The sequence below is a fragment of the Ambystoma mexicanum genome, chromosome 14, assembly GCF_040938575.1.
Source record: "Ambystoma mexicanum isolate Mex_15411 chromosome 14, UKY_AmexF1_1, whole genome shotgun sequence".
NCBI lineage: Eukaryota > Metazoa > Chordata > Amphibia > Caudata > Ambystomatidae > Ambystoma > Ambystoma mexicanum.
Window position 1 is genome coordinate 470765893 of NC_090940.1, and position 17076 is coordinate 470782968.

Below are 17076 nucleotides of genomic sequence, written 5' to 3' on the forward strand. Positions count from 1 at the left end.
CCAATCCTGAGACCCTTCCTATAACATGAGATGTGATGTCTCAATGCTTCTAACACCAAACCTGAGTTCCTTCCTATGGCATGAGATGTCATATAAAACTCCTTCGCATTCCATTCCTGAGACCCTTCCTATAGCATGAGATGCGATATCCAACTCCTTCCCATTCCAAACCTGAGACCCTTCCTATAGCATGAGATGTGATATCTCAATGCTTCTAATACCAAACCTAAGATCCTTCCTATAACATGAGATGTGATATCCAAATCCTTCCCATTCCAACCCAAGACCCTTCCTATAGAATGAGATGGGATATCCAACTCCTTCCAAATCCAATCCTGATACCCTTCCGATAGCATGAGATGTGATATCCCAATGCTTCTCCCAAACCTGAGACCCATACTATGGCATGAGATGTGATATCAAACTCGTTCCCATTCCAATTCTGAGACCCTTCCTATACCATGAGACTTGATATCTCAATGCTTCTAATACCAAACCTGAGACCCATCCTATAACATGAGATGTGATATCTAAATCCTTCCCCTTCCAAACCTTAGACCCTTCCTTTATCATGAGATGGGATATCCAACTACTTCCAAATCCAATCCTGATACCCTTCCGATAGCATGAGATGTGATATCTCAATCCCTCTAATACCAAACCTGAGATCCTTCCGATAGCATGAGAAGTGATATCTCAATGCTTCTAATACCAAACATGAGATCCTTCCTATAACATGAGATGTGATATCAAAATCCTTCCCCTTCCAAACCTGAGACCCTCCCTTTAGCATGAGATGTGATATCCAACTCCTTCCCATTCCAATCCTGAGACCCTTCTGATAGCATGAGATGTGATATTCAATGCCTCTAATACCAAACCTGAGATCCTACCTCTAGCATGAAATGCGATATCCAACTCCTTCCCTTTCCAAACGTGAGACCCTCCCTATAGCATGAGATGTGATATCCAAGTCCTTCCCATTCCAATCCTGAGAACCTTCCTATAGCATGAGATGTGATATCTCAATGCTTCTAATACCAAACCTGAGACCCTTCCTATAACATAAGATGGGATATCCAACACCTTCCCATTCCAATCCCGAGACCCTTCCGATAGCAGAGATGTGATATCTCAATGCTTATACCAAACCTGACACCCTTCCTATGGTATGAGATGTCATATACAACTCCTTCCCATTCCAATCCTGAGACCCTTCCTATAGCATGAGATTTGATATCTCAATGCTTATACCAAACCTAAGACCCTTCCTATAGCATGAGATGTGATATCCAACTCCTTCCCATTCCAATCCTGAGACCCTTCCTATAACATGAGATGTGATGTCTCAATGCTTCTAACACCAAACCTGAGATCCTTCCTATGGCATGAGATGTCATATAAAACTCTTTCCCATTCCATTCCTGAGACCCTTCCTATAGCATGAGATGGGATATCCAACTCCTTCCAAATCCAATCCTGATACCCTTCCGATAGCATGAGATGTGATATCCCAATGCTTCTACCAAACCTGAGACCCATACTATGGCATGAGATGTGATATCAAACTCCTTCCCATTCCAATTCTGAGACCATTCCTATACCATGAGACTTGATATCTCAATGCTTCTAATACCAAACCTGAGACCCATCCTATAACATGAGATGTGATATCTAAATCCTTCCCCTTCCAAACCTTAGACCCTTCCTTTATCATGAGATGTGATATCCAACTCCTTCCCATTCCAATCCTGAGACCCTTCCTATAGCATGAGATGTGATATCTCAATGCTTCTAATACAAAACCTGAGACCCTTCCTATAACATGAGATGGGATATCCAACTCCTTCCCATTCCAATCCTGAGACCCTTCCGATAGCAGAGATGTGATATCTCAATGCTTATACCAAACCTGAGACCCTTCCTATGGCCTGAGATGTCATATACAACTCCTTCCCATTCCAATCCTGAGAACCTTCCTATAGCATGAGATGTGATATCCAACTCCTTCCCATTCCAATCCTGAGACCCTTCCTATAGCATGAGATGTGATGTCTCAATGCTTCTAATACCAAACCTGAGATCCTTCCTATAACATGAGATGTGATATCCAACTCCTTCCCATTCCAATCCTGAGACCCTTCCTATAGCATGTGAAGTGATATCTCCATGCTTATACCAAACCTGAGAGCCTACCTATAGCATGAGATGTGATATCCAAGTCCATCCCATTCCAATCCTTACACCCTTCCTACAGCATGCGATGTGATATCTCAATGATTCTAATACCAAACCAGAGACCCGTCCTATAACATGAAATGGGATATCCAACTCTTTCCCATTCCAATCCTGAGACCCTTCCTATAGCTTGAGATGTGATATCCAACTCCTTCCCATTCCAATCCTGAGACCCTTCCTATAGCATGAGATGTGATATCTCAATGCTTATACCAAACCTGAGAGCCTACCTATAGCATGAGATGTGATATCCAAGTCCATCCCATTCCAATCCTTACACCCTTCCTACAGCATGCGATGTGATATCTCAATGATTCTAATACCAAACCAGAGACCCGTCCTATAACATGAGATGGGATATCCAACTCTTTCCCATTCCAATCCTGAGACCCTTCCTATAGCTTGAGATGTGATATCCAACTCCTTCCCATTCCAATTCTGAGACCCTTCCTATACCATGAGACTTGATATCTCAATGCTTCTAATACCAAACCTGAGACCCATCCTATAACATGAGATGTGATATCTAAATCCTTCCCCTTCCAAACCTTAGACCCTTCCTTTATCATGAGATGTGATATCCAACTCCTTCCCATTCCAATCCTGAGACCCTTCCTATAGCATGAGGTGTGATATCTCAATGCTTCTAAAACCAAACCTGAGACCCTTCCTATAACATGAGATGGGATATCCAACTCCTTCCCATTCCAATCCTGAGACCCTTCCGATAGCAGATATGTGATATCTCAATGCTTATACCAAACCTGAGACCCTTCCTATGGCCTGAGATGTCATATACAACTCCTTCCCATTCCAATCCTGAGACCCTTCCTATAGCATGAGATGTGATATCCAACTCCTTCCCATTCCAATCCTGAGACCCTTCCTATAGCATGAGATGTGATGTCTCAATGCTTCTAATACCAAACCTGAGATCCTTCCTATAACATGAGATGTGATATCCAACTCCTTCCCATTCCAATCCTGAGACCCTTCCTATAGCATGAGAAGTGATATCTCCATGCTTATACCAAACCTGAGACCCTTATTATAGCATGAGATGTGATATCCAAATCCTTCCCATTCCAATCCTGAGACCCTTCCTATAGCATGAGATGTGATATCTCAATGCTTATACCAAACCTGAGAGCCTACCTATAGCATGAGATGTGATATCCAAGTCCATCCCATTCCAATCCTTAGACCCTTCATACAGCATGCGATGTGATATCTCAATGATTCTAATACCAAACCAGAGACCCGTCCTATAACATGAGATGGGATATCCAACTCCTTCCCATTCCAATCCTGAGCCACTTCCGATAGCAGAGATGTGATATCTCAATGCTTATACCAAACCTGAGACCCTTCCTATAACATGAGATGTGATATCCAACTCCTTCCCATTCCAAACCTGAGTCCCTCCCTTTAGCATGAGATGTGATATCTCAATGCTTCTAATACCAAACCTGAGACCCGTGCTATAACATGAGATGGGATATCCAACTCCTTCCCGTTCCAAACCTGATACCCTTCCTATAGCATGAGATGTGATATCCAACTCCTTCCCATCCCAATCCTGAGACACCTCCGATAGCAGAGATGTGATATCTCAATGCTTATACCAAACCTGAGACTCTTCCTATAACATGAGATGTGATATCCAACTCCTTCCCGTTCCAAACCTGAGACCCTTCCTGTTAGGAAAGATTTCCTAATTGTAGGTAATTTTCCTTCCATGTGGCAACCCCTAAACTTTTTGCTGTTGTTTTTCACCTTGTTCTTGACTTTGCCAGAGAAGTGCAGCCTTCTGCCACACTCCTCTGGGCTTTCGCTCCTTTCTTACGGGTAAACTGACATGCCCTTAAGACAGTCAGTACCGGGGAACGCTGTTTCCCGTAGTTTCTTTTATCGTGTTGCGGCTTTAGTGCAACATGACACAAGAGGGCACTGTAAGCTAAGTTACAGCTCTCTTGGGTCTCTAGCCTTCTACAGGCCCTAGATACTCTTTTAGGATGGTATTTGATCGGTGCAAGTCATTCAGGGACTCGAATGGTGGCAGCGATCGTTTTGTTTATTTTGAGCTCCTTTTGGCGTTCTGAGCGCGTTTTTCGCACTGAACCCAAAATGGTGGCCTGGCTCCCAAAATGGCCAGACCACGAGGCTCCTTTGTCTTGTCCACTGACCGTCTTGCTCCCTTCACCTTCCCCAGGTCGAGAGACCCGGGGCCTTCCTTATTTGGGCATGTACTTTCCCGCGAAACGTGGTTGCTTTCGCGGGCTTCTACATGTCGTTTGTGTGCCTCCAGGGTGTGGGCTGGGATGTCTGGTCCCAATACACATCCTGGGTGCCAGAGAATCTAGGGTGGTGTGAATGCATGGGACCACCGTGGTCCGTGATTGGTCCGCGTATGGTATGTGTGTTGATGAGCGGATCTCCCATTGGCTCCCCTCCGTTTTGGCGCGAAGGGAACCGTGGATAAGAGGGAGCTGGAAACACCACTACCATGTCGATCTCCTGAGTTCTCACGAACGAAGGAATACAGGAGCCAAGTATCCTGCAACCAAGAGGCTGGACCGAGGAACCGCTGGTGACCCGCTGAAGGAATCCTCCTTTGCACTGCTGTCGTCCTGTGAAACCCTTTCCTCCTTTGATCGAACCAGAAGGCCTGTACTGGTGCTTCGACCTTTGGAATAGCAGGAACAGCTATTCCCGGCGACTTCATCATCTCCTGCCAAGTAAGCCTTCGGAAGTGTCTCTGGGCCATCCAGTTGACTGACCAGCTTACAAGAGAGTCCTGCTCTGTAACCGCCGCCAGGTTGTGTTGTATTTCGAGTCCTTGTCACTCTCCCACGCTTCGTACACTTGGCGTTCCCAAGTCTGATGGGAGGAGTGTACATTTGGCTCGGATACACACGGCCGCTCCGTTGCCCTGCTGTGGTGACAAAACTGTGCTGGTTTCGTCGATTGTGACGTCTTTTTGCTCTACACGACTACGAGGCGTTCCCTGCTCTTCTGAACCTGCCAGCTGCTGAAACTAACGTGGAGAAGCCTGGGTCTGCTTGCTTCGGGGACCGGTGAGTAGTTTAGCTAGGATCTGGTCGCCCTCCTGCAGTAGCCCATTGCTTTTCCCCGCTGTGTAAAAACAGCACCCTTTTGTCCGTACTCGCGCTCTGCTTCTGCTCGCTGTGGAGGCTGCGCTTGAGTTGCGGAACCTGTTCTCCTTCTGTTGTGCACTAACCCGAACTGCCTGACTTCCTCCGAAGAGCTTCTCCTTTTGCCCGTTGGCACCGGCGTGGCAGGTACTTTGAGCACAAGGCTCCACTCTTCGCAGGGCTCGGACTTCCATCTAGTTAGGTGCCTTTAAAGGCGAACTGAGTCTAAAGCATTATCGCACTGCCTGTTTTCCTTCCCTTGCAGGTGGACTACACATTTCGTGCCTCTAATGCTTGCGACTGTCGTATTTGTATATATATTGTGTTGATATGGTATGTGTTGGCTTAATATTGTGATACTGTGATTTTCTCGCTACGGTCGTTGTTTTAAAGGCCTTAAAATAAATGTGTATATATTTTTGATATAACAACTGTTTGGAGTAGTTTGTAAGCGCTCTTGCTTTGTGTGCTCATTGCGGGCTTTCAGTCACCCTCACCCCTCTTGAGACCTAGTCTTGACCGCCGCGATCGCTACCTTGATTGGTCTGGCTCGTCCAGAGGTTACCCTGTTCCAAGTAATTAGGTTGGCCTTCTGAACTTCTGCGCCACCAGGACAGAGTTCAGAAATCCGTCTTAACAAATTGGTGTACAGCGGTGGGATACGACTGAAGGTATCCAGTGTTGCGCTCGAACTAAGGCATTTCAGGTTATTCCAACCAGTACACGTAGTGAATTGTTGTAGTATAACTTTAAAAAGGCCATAGTCCTATCAAACAGTATGGAAACAAATACCTTGTTAACTTTAAATGCTTCCAAATAAGAAACATTGAAGATGTGTGCGGAGAGAGGTGTTTCCTCTCAAGGCACGAAATTGGAAATGATCCAAAGAATTGTGGCGTGGCAAGAAGTGCAGCTTGATGCTATAACTTCTGAGGACAGTGCAGAAGGTGGTGGGGCTGCTCTCACTGGTAGAACCGACGGTTCTGCCGCTGCACTGATCCATCGCGACCACGAGGACAGGGAGGATGTGATGTCTAATGTTTCCTCTGCCAGTGCTGATGGGGAGGCTATGCTTGAATTCAAGAAGCAAGAGCTGCGGTTTAGGCAGCAGGAGCTTGAATTCAGCATAGCCAAACTAAAAATCGAACAGGCAGAAAAACAAAAAGACAGGGATCACCAGTTGGAACTGGCCAAGCTTCAGGTTGCAAATGGGTCCAAGGGTCCTGGACATGGGTCTGGGGCTTCCTCTCATCCACGGTTTCCGAAAGATCTGCTCAGTGTGTATGAAGAAAGGAATGACATTATGGACTGGCTGAATGCGTTTGAGTATGCATGCGAGGTTCAAGAAGTTGACAATGCTGATAAGATTGCGTGGTTGCTCAGTAGACTGCCCCATTCTGGCTGTAGTGCCATTATGGAAATGTCAAAGGCTGAGCGAGCTGATTTCGCAATGTTAAAGCAAACTCTCATTTTAAAGTTTGGGAAGACTCCGGCCCAATATTTAAAGCGTTTTCGAGAGTATAAGAAAAAGGAAGGTGGTACTTGGGTATCTTATGTCGCTGAATCCTTGAAAAACTTAACTGGCTGGGTTGAAGGTTATAAGGTTTCTACCTTCGAAGGCATGATAAATCTTGTCATGCTGGAACACATTTTTGCTTCTTCTTCCCCGGAGCTTAAGCAGCATTGGGCCGATTCGAAGGAGATAGATCCTAAGAAGCTGGCCATTGCAGCAGACTTATGGGTGTCACATCGAGTGTCCCATAAGGACAAAACTCATCCTGGTAAGCAGGAGGAAGGGAAAAAGTCCAAAGATATGGAGGGTGGGGAACCTGCTAAATCTTCTTCCCATAAGGGCCACAAAAAGAAAAACAAGGGTAAGACACAAGAGAACTCACAGGGTAGTGGAGGTCCGCCTCCGAAACAGAACTCTGGTTACAATAAGCCTCCCTACGTAAACAGACCCACTGGGGCTTGTTTTTCTTGTGGAGCAACTGACCACGTGAAGGGGGATCCCCGTTGTAAGGTTAGACCTTTGGGGGTCCACTCCGCTAATCTGGCCTTCTCCTCCTACGAGGAAGAAGAGATTACAGGAGCATCCTTCTCCTCAGACTCATTTCCCAGCGGAATAGAGGCTGAGGTAGTTTTAGTGTCCCTGGGTTCCTGGGAGCCTAAAGTCGCAGAGGCTTATGCTAGGATTCCGGATAATTACCAAGCACTACTTTAAAGACAGTGTGCTGATCAATGGAGTGGATACTCCAGCTCTTAGGGATAGTGGGTGCAGTCGCACTGTAGTGGATTCTACCTTGGTAGACTCAGAGGAAGTTGCCAGAGGTACTCTGATGCCCACTAAATTGGCTGACGGCCCCCTCCGTATGTTTCCAGTAATACCTGTAAATCTTACTTTAAATGGTACAGCAGTCAGGATTCCAGTGAGCATTCAAAGAAACGTCCCGGGAAAGGTCTTGTTGGGTAATGATCTCAGAGCTTTAGGGCTCGTAGGAGACACTGCCGAAAGACCCTACACACGGTCTCAAGCACGGGCAGCCTTGGCCAAGTCCAATACGCCGCCCCAGCCTAAGGGGAAACCCAAGGCGAAAGGAGTCTACAAGTCAAAACGAGGGAAAGAGAATATTCCCCCGAGCTCGCCTACCACTGCGGTGGAGGAAGTTGGTCAATCGCCCGGGCCTGACGAGGAGGTGGCGATGCCTGAAGTATTCGACCCCAACGATCATCCTGAACTAAAAGACTTGTTAGTTGAAGGAGGTCCTGATAGGGACGAATTCAGTAAAGGCCAACGTGAGTGCACATCTCTGGAAGACCTAAGGAGACAGGCCTGCTCCCAGCTTGAGGGTGAACCTCCTCGGACGCATAGGATTTATTGGGAAGGTGGACTCCTGTATAGTGAGCCCACAGAGTCTACAGAAGGAGACCATAGGAGGTTGGTGGTTCCCCTTGCTGTTAGGCCCTTCCTCCTGCAGTTGGCACATGAAGTTCCCCTTGCTGGTCACCTTGGTATGAAGAGGACCAAGCAAAGGTTATCCATGCACTTCTACTGGCCCAAGATGGGGGTGCAAGTAGAAAGTCACTGCAGGAGTTGTGCCTCCTGCCAGTTGTCTGGTAAGGTTGGCGCGACAATCCAAGCTCCGTTGGTACCGCTCCCAGTTGTGGGGGTACCATTTGAAAGGGTAGGGATCGACATCGTTGGTCCCCTTGACCCGCAAACATCCTCGGGCAATAGGTTTATCCTGGTGCTGGTCGACCATGCAACCAGGTATCCTGAGGCCATCCCATTGAAAACTGTAACTGCCAAGTCAGTTGCAAAAGCTTTACTCGGCATATTTACTAGGGTTGGCTTCCCTAAAGAAGTTGTGTCAGATCGTGGCAGCAACTTTATGTCGAAGTATATGCAGGCTATGTGGAAAGAATGTGGGGTCACCTACAAGTTCTCTTCTGCATACCACCCCCAGACCAATGGTCTGGTGGAACGTTTCAACAGAACGTTAAAGAGCATGATTGGGGCTCTGGAGGAGCCTCAGAGAAGAAAATGGGATCTTCTGTTACCATGCTTACTGTTTGCCTACCGAGAGGTACCACAGGAGGGTGTTGGCTTCAGCCCCTTCGAACTTCTGTTCGGTCATCCCGTACGGGGACCCTTAGCCATCGTCAAAGAGGGATGGGAGATGCCCACTCCCCCTGTTACTACCAATGTAGTTGATTATGTGCTAGGGCTCAGAAAACGGATGGTACTTCTGATGGGCTTGGCTAGTGATAAATTGAAGGCAGGGCAAGCGCTGGTGAAACATTGGTACGACCAGAAAGCTTCCCTCATCAACTTTACACCTGGTCAGCAAGTCCTGATCATGAATCCCATAAGGCCTCCAGCTTTACAGGACAAATGGTCAGGCCCTTACACAGTGGTGGAGCCCCTGGGTGAGGTCAACTATTTAGTGGACCTTGGAAGGCCTGGACAGGCTCCAAAAGTGTTTCACGTGAATAGGCTGAAGGCTTTCGTCCCAAGAGTCGAAATCGCAGCACTGCTACTGGCTTCAGACGTTGAGGAAGAGGAGTCTGAACCTCTTCCCGACCTGTTCCAAAGTGGTCCTTCAGATAGCTCCTTTGAGGGTGTCCGAGTGGCCCCTCACCTGACTTCTGATCAGCAGGCTGAGGTGAAAAGTTTGCTTAGGCAGTTTTCCCCCCTGTTTTCACAGTCGCCTGGTTTGACACCTTGGTGCAAACATAACATTGACACAGGAGACAGTGTACCTACCAAAAGTAGGGGATACAGGATGTCAGATAAAGTACGGTCTTATATTAAGACCGAGGTCAACAAGATGTTAGACCTTGGGGTGATTGAACCCTCTAGTAGTCCTTGGTCCAGCCCAGTGGTGTTGGTTTCAAAGGCAGGCACTTCTGAATTGAGGTTCTGCGTGGATTACAGGGCTCTGAATGCTGTCACCAAGACAGATGCACACCCCTTGCCTCGAACAGATGAGCTGGTGGATACTTTGGGTGCCTCCAAGTACCTCAGCACGTTTGACCTCACTGCTGGCTATTGGCAAATAGCTTTAGCAGAACATGCCAAGGAGAAGACAGCATTTTCTACTCCAGACGGCCTTTACCAATTCCGGGTAATGCCGTTCGGGTTGAAGAATGCACCTGCCACTTTCCAGAGGCTTGTGAATCATGTGTTGAATGGGTTGGACGAATTCTGTCTTGCATATCTGGACGATATAGCAGTTTTCAGTGCCACCTGGGAAGACCATGTGAAACACCTCGGGATTGTGCTCCAGGCTCTTCAGAAAGCCCACTTGACCTGAAAGGCTAGTAAATGCCAGATTGGACAAGGCTCAGTGGTTTACCTTGGACATGAAGTAGGTGGAGGGAGGATACAGCCTCTACCCAGTAAAGTACAAGCAGTACAAGACTGGCCTACCCCCACTACGCAAACCCAAGTGAGAGCCTTCTTAGGACTCACGGGGTATTATCGCAATTTTATGGCAGACTATGGCACCATAGCTGCTCCTCTGACTGCCCTCACAACTCCGAAGAAACCCAAGAAGGTAACTTGGACCGACGAGTGTGAGAAGGCCTTCAATGGCATAAAAGACTCCTTGTGCCAGGCCCCTGTCCTTAGGGCCCCTGATTATCAAAGACCTTTTATCGTGCAGACGGACGCCTCGGACACTGGGATAGGAGCTGTACTATCACAAGTAGATGAGAAGGGTAAGGAACACCCTATCGGTTTTATTAGTCGCCAGCTTAAGGACAGAGAGCTCAGATGGTCCACGGTAGAGAAAGAATGTTTCTCTGTTGTGTGGGCCCTAAGGAAGCTGAGGCCCTACCTCTATGGGACCCACTTCACTGTGCAGACTGACCATAAGCCGTTAAAGTGGCTAATGAACATGAAGGGGGAGAATCCAAAGTTGCTTAGGTGGTCCATAAGTCTACAAGGCTTCGACTTCACTATTGAGCATAGGCCAGGTGTCCAACATAGCAATGCTGATTGGTTGTCCAGAATGTTTAACCGACCTGAACAAGAGACTCATCCAGGGGTGGATTAGTTCCCCCTGTCCATAGTCTGGGAGGGGCGAGTGTTAGGAAAGATTTCCTAATTGTAGGTAATTTTCCTTCCATGTGGCAACCCCTAAACTTTTTGCTGTTGTTTTTCACCTTGTTCTTGACTTTGCCAGAGAAGTGCAGCCTTCTGCCGCACTCCTCTGGGCTTTCGCTCCTTTCTTATGGGGAAACTGACATGCCCTTAAGACAGTCAGTACCGGGGAACGCTGTTTCCCGTAGTTTCTTTTATCGTGTTGCGACTTTAGTGCAACATGACACAAGAGGGCACTGTAAGCTAAGTTACAGCTCTCTTGGGTCTCTAGCCTTCTACAAGCCCTAAATACTCTTTTAGGATGGTATTTGATCGGTGCAAGTCATTCAGGGACTCGAACGGTGGCAGCGATCGTTTTGTTTATTTTGAGCTCCTTTTGGCGTTCTGAGCGCGTTTTTCGCACTGAACCCAAAATGGTGGCCTGGCTCCCAAAATGGCCAGACCACGAGGCTCCTTTGTCTTGTCCACTGACCGTCTTGCTCCCTTCACCTTCCCCAGGTCGAGAGACCCGGGGCCTTCCTTATTTGGGCATGTACTTTCCCGCGAAACGTGGTTGCTTTCGCGGGCTTCTACATGTCGTTTGTGTGCCTCCAGGGTGTGGGCTGGGATGTCTGGTCCCAATACACATCCTGGGTGCCAGAGAATCTAGGGTGGTGTGAATGCATGGGACCACCGTGGTCCGTGATTGGTCCGCGTATGGTATGTGTGTTGATGAGCGGATCTCCCATTGGCTCCCCTCCGTTTTGGCGCGAAGGGAACCGTGGATAAGAGGGAGCTGGAAACACCACTACCATGTCGATCTCCTGAGTTCTCACGAACGAAGGAATACAGGAGCCAAGTATCCTGCAACCAAGAGGCTGGACCGAGGAACCGCTGGTGACCCGCTGAAGGAATCCTCCTTTGCACTGCTGTCGTCCTGTGAAACCCTTTCCTCCTTTGATCGAACCAGAAGGCCTGTACTGGTGCTTCGACCTTTGGAATAGCAGGAACAGCTATTCCCGGCGACTTCATCATCTCCTGCCAAGTAAGCCTTCGGAAGTGTCTCTGGGCCATCCAGTTGACTGACCAGCTTACAAGAGAGTCCTGCTCTGTAACCGCCGCCAGGTTGTGTTGTATTTCGAGTCCTTGTCACTCTCCCACGCTTCGTACACTTGGCGTTCCCAAGTCTGATGGGAGGAGTGTACATTTGGCTCGGATACACACGGCCGCTCCGTTGCCCTGCTGTGGTGACAAAACTGTGCTGGTTTCGTCGATTGTGACGTCTTTTTGCTCTACACGACTACGAGGCGTTCCCTGCTCTTCTGAACCTGCCAGCTGCTGAAACTAACGTGGAGAAGCCTGGGTCTGCTTGCTTCGGGGACCGGTGAGTAGTTTAGCTAGGATCTGGTCGCCCTCCTGCAGTAGCCCATTGCTTTTCCCCGCTGTGTAAAAACAGCACCCTTTTGTCCGTACTCGCGCTCTGCTTCTGCTCGCTGTGGAGGCTGCGCTTGAGTTGCGGAACCTGTTCTCCTTCTGTTGTGCACTAACCCGAACTGCCTGACTTCCTCCGAAGAGCTTCTCCTTTTGCCCGTTGGCACCGGCGTGGCAGGTACTTTGAGCACAAGGCTCCACTCTTCGCAGGGCTCGGACTTCCATCTAGTTAGGTGCCTTTAAAGGCGAACTGAGTCTAAAGCATTATCGCACTGCCTGTTTTCCTTCCCTTGCAGGTGGACTACACATTTCGTGCCTCTAATGCTTGCGACTGTCGTATTTGTATATATATTGTGTTGATATGGTATGTGTTGGCTTAATATTGTGATACTGTGATTTTCTCGCTACGGTCGTTGTTTTAAAGGCCTTAAAATAAATGTGTATATATTTTTGATATAACAACTGTTTGGAGTAGTTTGTAAGCGCTCTTGCTTTGTGTGCTCATTGCGGGCTTTCAGTCACCCTCACCCCTCTTGAGACCTAGTCTTGACCGCCGCGATCGCTACCTTGATTGGTCTGGCTCGTCCAGAGGTTACCCTGTTCCAAGTAATTAGGTTGGCCTTCTGAACTTCTGCGCCACCAGGACAGAGTTCAGAAATCCGTCTTAACAAATTGGTGTACAGCGGTGGGATACGACTGAAGGTATCCAGTGTTGCGCTCGAACTAAGGCATTTCAGGTTATTCCAACCAGTACACGTAGTGAATTGTTGTAGTATAACTTTAAAAAGGCCATAGTCCTATCAAACAGTATGGAAACAAATACCTTGTTAACTTTAAATGCTTCCAAATCAGAAACATTGAAGATGTGTGCGGAGAGAGGTGTTTCCTCTCAAGGCACGAAATTGGAAATGATCCAAAGAATTGTGGCGTGGCAAGAAGTGCAGCTTGATGCTATAACTTCTGAGGACAGTGCAGAAGATGGTGGGGCTGCTCTCACTGGTAGAACCGACGGTTCTGCCGCTGCACTGATCCATCGCGACCACGAGGACAGGGAGGATGTGATGTCTAATGTTTCCTCTGCCAGTGCTGATGGGGAGGCTATGCTTGAATTCAAGAAGCAAGAGCTGCGGTTTAGGCAGCAGGAGCTTGAATTCAGCATAGCCAAACTAAAAATCGAACAGGCAGAAAAACAAAAAGACAGGGATCACCAGTTGGAACTGGCCAAGCTTCAGGTTGCAAATGGGTCCAAGGGTCCTGGACATGGGTCTGGGGCTTCCTCTCATCCACGGTTTCCGAAAGATCTGCTCAGTGTGTATGAAGAAAGGAATGACATTATGGACTGGCTGAATGCGTTTGAGTATGCATGCGAGGTTCAAGAAGTTGACAATGCTGATAAGATTGCGTGGTTGCTCAGTAGACTGCCCCATTCTGGCTGTAGTGCCATTATGGAAATGTCAAAGGCTGAGCGAGCTGATTTCGCAATGTTAAAGCAAACTCTCATTTTAAAGTTTGGGAAGACTCCGGCCCAATATTTAAAGCGTTTTCGAGAGTATAAGAAAAAGGAAGGTGGTACTTGGGTATCTTATGTCGCTGAATCCTTGAAAAACTTAACTGGCTGGGTTGAAGGTTATAAGGTTTCTACCTTCGAAGGCATGATAAATCTTGTCATGCTGGAACACATTTTTGCTTCTTCTTCCCCGGAGCTTAAGCAGCATTGGGCCGATTCGAAGGAGATAGATCCTAAGAAGCTGGCCATTGCAGCAGACTTATGGGTGTCACATCGAGTGTCCCATAAGGACAAAACTCATCCTGGTAAGCAGGAGGAAGGGAAAAAGTCCAAAGATATGGAGGGTGGGGAACCTGCTAAATCTTCTTCCCATAAGGGCCACAAAAAGAAAAACAAGGGTAAGACACAAGAGAACTCACAGGGTAGTGGAGGTCCGCCTCCGAAACAGAACTCTGGTTACAATAAGCCTCCCTACGTAAACAGACCCACTGGGGCTTGTTTTTCTTGTGGAGCAACTGACCACGTGAAGGGGGATCCCCGTTGTAAGGTTAGACCTTTGGGGGTCCACTCCGCTAATCTGGCCTTCTCCTCCTACGAGGAAGAAGAGATTACAGGAGCATCCTTCTCCTCAGACTCATTTCCCAGCGGAATAGAGGCTGAGGTAGTTTTAGTGTCCCTGGGTTCCTGGGAGCCTAAAGTCGCAGAGGCTTATGCTAGGATTCCGGATAATTACCAAGCACTACTTTAAAGACAGTGTGCTGATCAATGGAGTGGATACTCCAGCTCTTAGGGATAGTGGGTGCAGTCGCACTGTAGTGGATTCTACCTTGGTAGACTCAGAGGAAGTTGCCAGAGGTACTCTGATGCCCACTAAATTGGCTGACGGCCCCCTCCGTATGTTTCCAGTAATACCTGTAAATCTTACTTTAAATGGTACAGCAGTCAGGATTCCAGTGAGCATTCAAAGAAACGTCCCGGGAAAGGTCTTGTTGGGTAATGATCTCAGAGCTTTAGGGCTCGTAGGAGACACTGCCGAAAGACCCTACACACGGTCTCAAGCACGGGCAGCCTTGGCCAAGTCCAATACGCCGCCCCAGCCTAAGGGGAAACCCAAGGCGAAAGGAGTCTACAAGTCAAAACGAGGGAAAGAGAATATTCCCCCGAGCTCGCCTACCACTGCGGTGGAGGAAGTTGGTCAATCGCCCGGGCCTGACGAGGAGGTGGCGATGCCTGAAGTATTCGACCCCAACGATCATCCTGAACTAAAAGACTTGTTAGTTGAAGGAGGTCCTGATAGGGACGAATTCAGTAAAGGCCAACGTGAGTGCACATCTCTGGAAGACCTAAGGAGACAGGCCTGCTCCCAGCTTGAGGGTGAACCTCCTCGGACGCATAGGATTTATTGGGAAGGTGGACTCCTGTATAGTGAGCCCACAGAGTCTACAGAAGGAGACCATAGGAGGTTGGTGGTTCCCCTTGCTGTTAGGCCCTTCCTCCTGCAGTTGGCACATGAAGTTCCCCTTGCTGGTCACCTTGGTATGAAGAGGACCAAGCAAAGGTTATCCATGCACTTCTACTGGCCCAAGATGGGGGTGCAAGTAGAAAGTCACTGCAGGAGTTGTGCCTCCTGCCAGTTGTCTGGTAAGGTTGGCGCGACAATCCAAGCTCCGTTGGTACCGCTCCCAGTTATGGGGGTACCATTTGAAAGGGTAGGGATCGACATCGTTGGTCCCCTTGACCCGCAAACATCCTCGGGCAATAGGTTTATCCTGGTGCTGGTCGACCATGCAACCAGGTATCCTGAGGCCATCCCATTGAAAACTGTAACTGCCAAGTCAGTTGCAAAAGCTTTACTCGGCATATTTACTAGGGTTGGCTTCCCTAAAGAAGTTGTGTCAGATCGTGGCAGCAACTTTATGTCGAAGTATATGCAGGCTATGTGGAAAGAATGTGGGGTCACCTACAAGTTCTCTTCTGCATACCACCCCCAGACCAATGGTCTGGTGGAACGTTTCAACAGAACGTTAAAGAGCATGATTGGGGCTCTGGAGGAGCCTCAGAGAAGAAAATGGGATCTTCTGTTACCATGCTTACTGTTTGCCTACCGAGAGGTACCACAGGAGGGTGTTGGCTTCAGCCCCTTCGAACTTCTGTTCGGTCATCCCGTACGGGGACCCTTAGCCATCGTCAAAGAGGGATGGGAGATGCCCACTCCCCCTGTTACTACCAATGTAGTTGATTATGTGCTAGGGCTCAGAAAACGGATGGTACTTCTGATGGGCTTGGCTAGTGATAAATTGAAGGCAGGGCAAGCGCTGGTGAAACATTGGTACGACCAGAAAGCTTCCCTCATCAACTTTACACCTGGTCAGCAAGTCCTGATCATGAATCCCATAAGGCCTCCAGCTTTACAGGACAAATGGTCAGGCCCTTACACAGTGGTGGAGCCCCTGGGTGAGGTCAACTATTTAGTGGACCTTGGAAGGCCTGGACAGGCTCCAAAAGTGTTTCACGTGAATAGGCTGAAGGCTTTCGTCCCAAGAGTCGAAATCGCAGCACTGCTACTGGCTTCAGACGTTGAGGAAGAGGAGTCTGAACCTCTTCCCGACCTGTTCCAAAGTGGTCCTTCAGATAGCTCCTTTGAGGGTGTCCGAGTGGCCCCTCACCTGACTTCTGATCAGCAGGCTGAGGTGAAAAGTTTGCTTAGGCAGTTTTCCCCCCTGTTTTCACAGTCGCCTGGTTTGACACCTTGGTGCAAACATAACATTGACACAGGAGACAGTGTACCTACCAAAAGTAGGGGATACAGGATGTCAGATAAAGTACGGTCTTATATTAAGACCGAGGTCAACAAGATGTTAGACCTTGGGGTGATTGAACCCTCTAGTAGTCCTTGGTCCAGCCCAGTGGTGTTGGTTTCAAAGGCAGGCACTTCTGAATTGAGGTTCTGCGTGGATTACAGGGCTCTGAATGCTGTCACCAAGACAGATGCACACCCCTTGCCTCGAACAGATGAGCTGGTGGATACTTTGGGTGCCTCCAAGTACCTCAGCACGTTTGACCTCACTGCTGGCTATTGGCAAATAGCTTTAGCAGAACATGCCAAGGAGAAGACAGCATTTTCTACTCCAGACGGCCTTTACCAATTCCGGGTAATG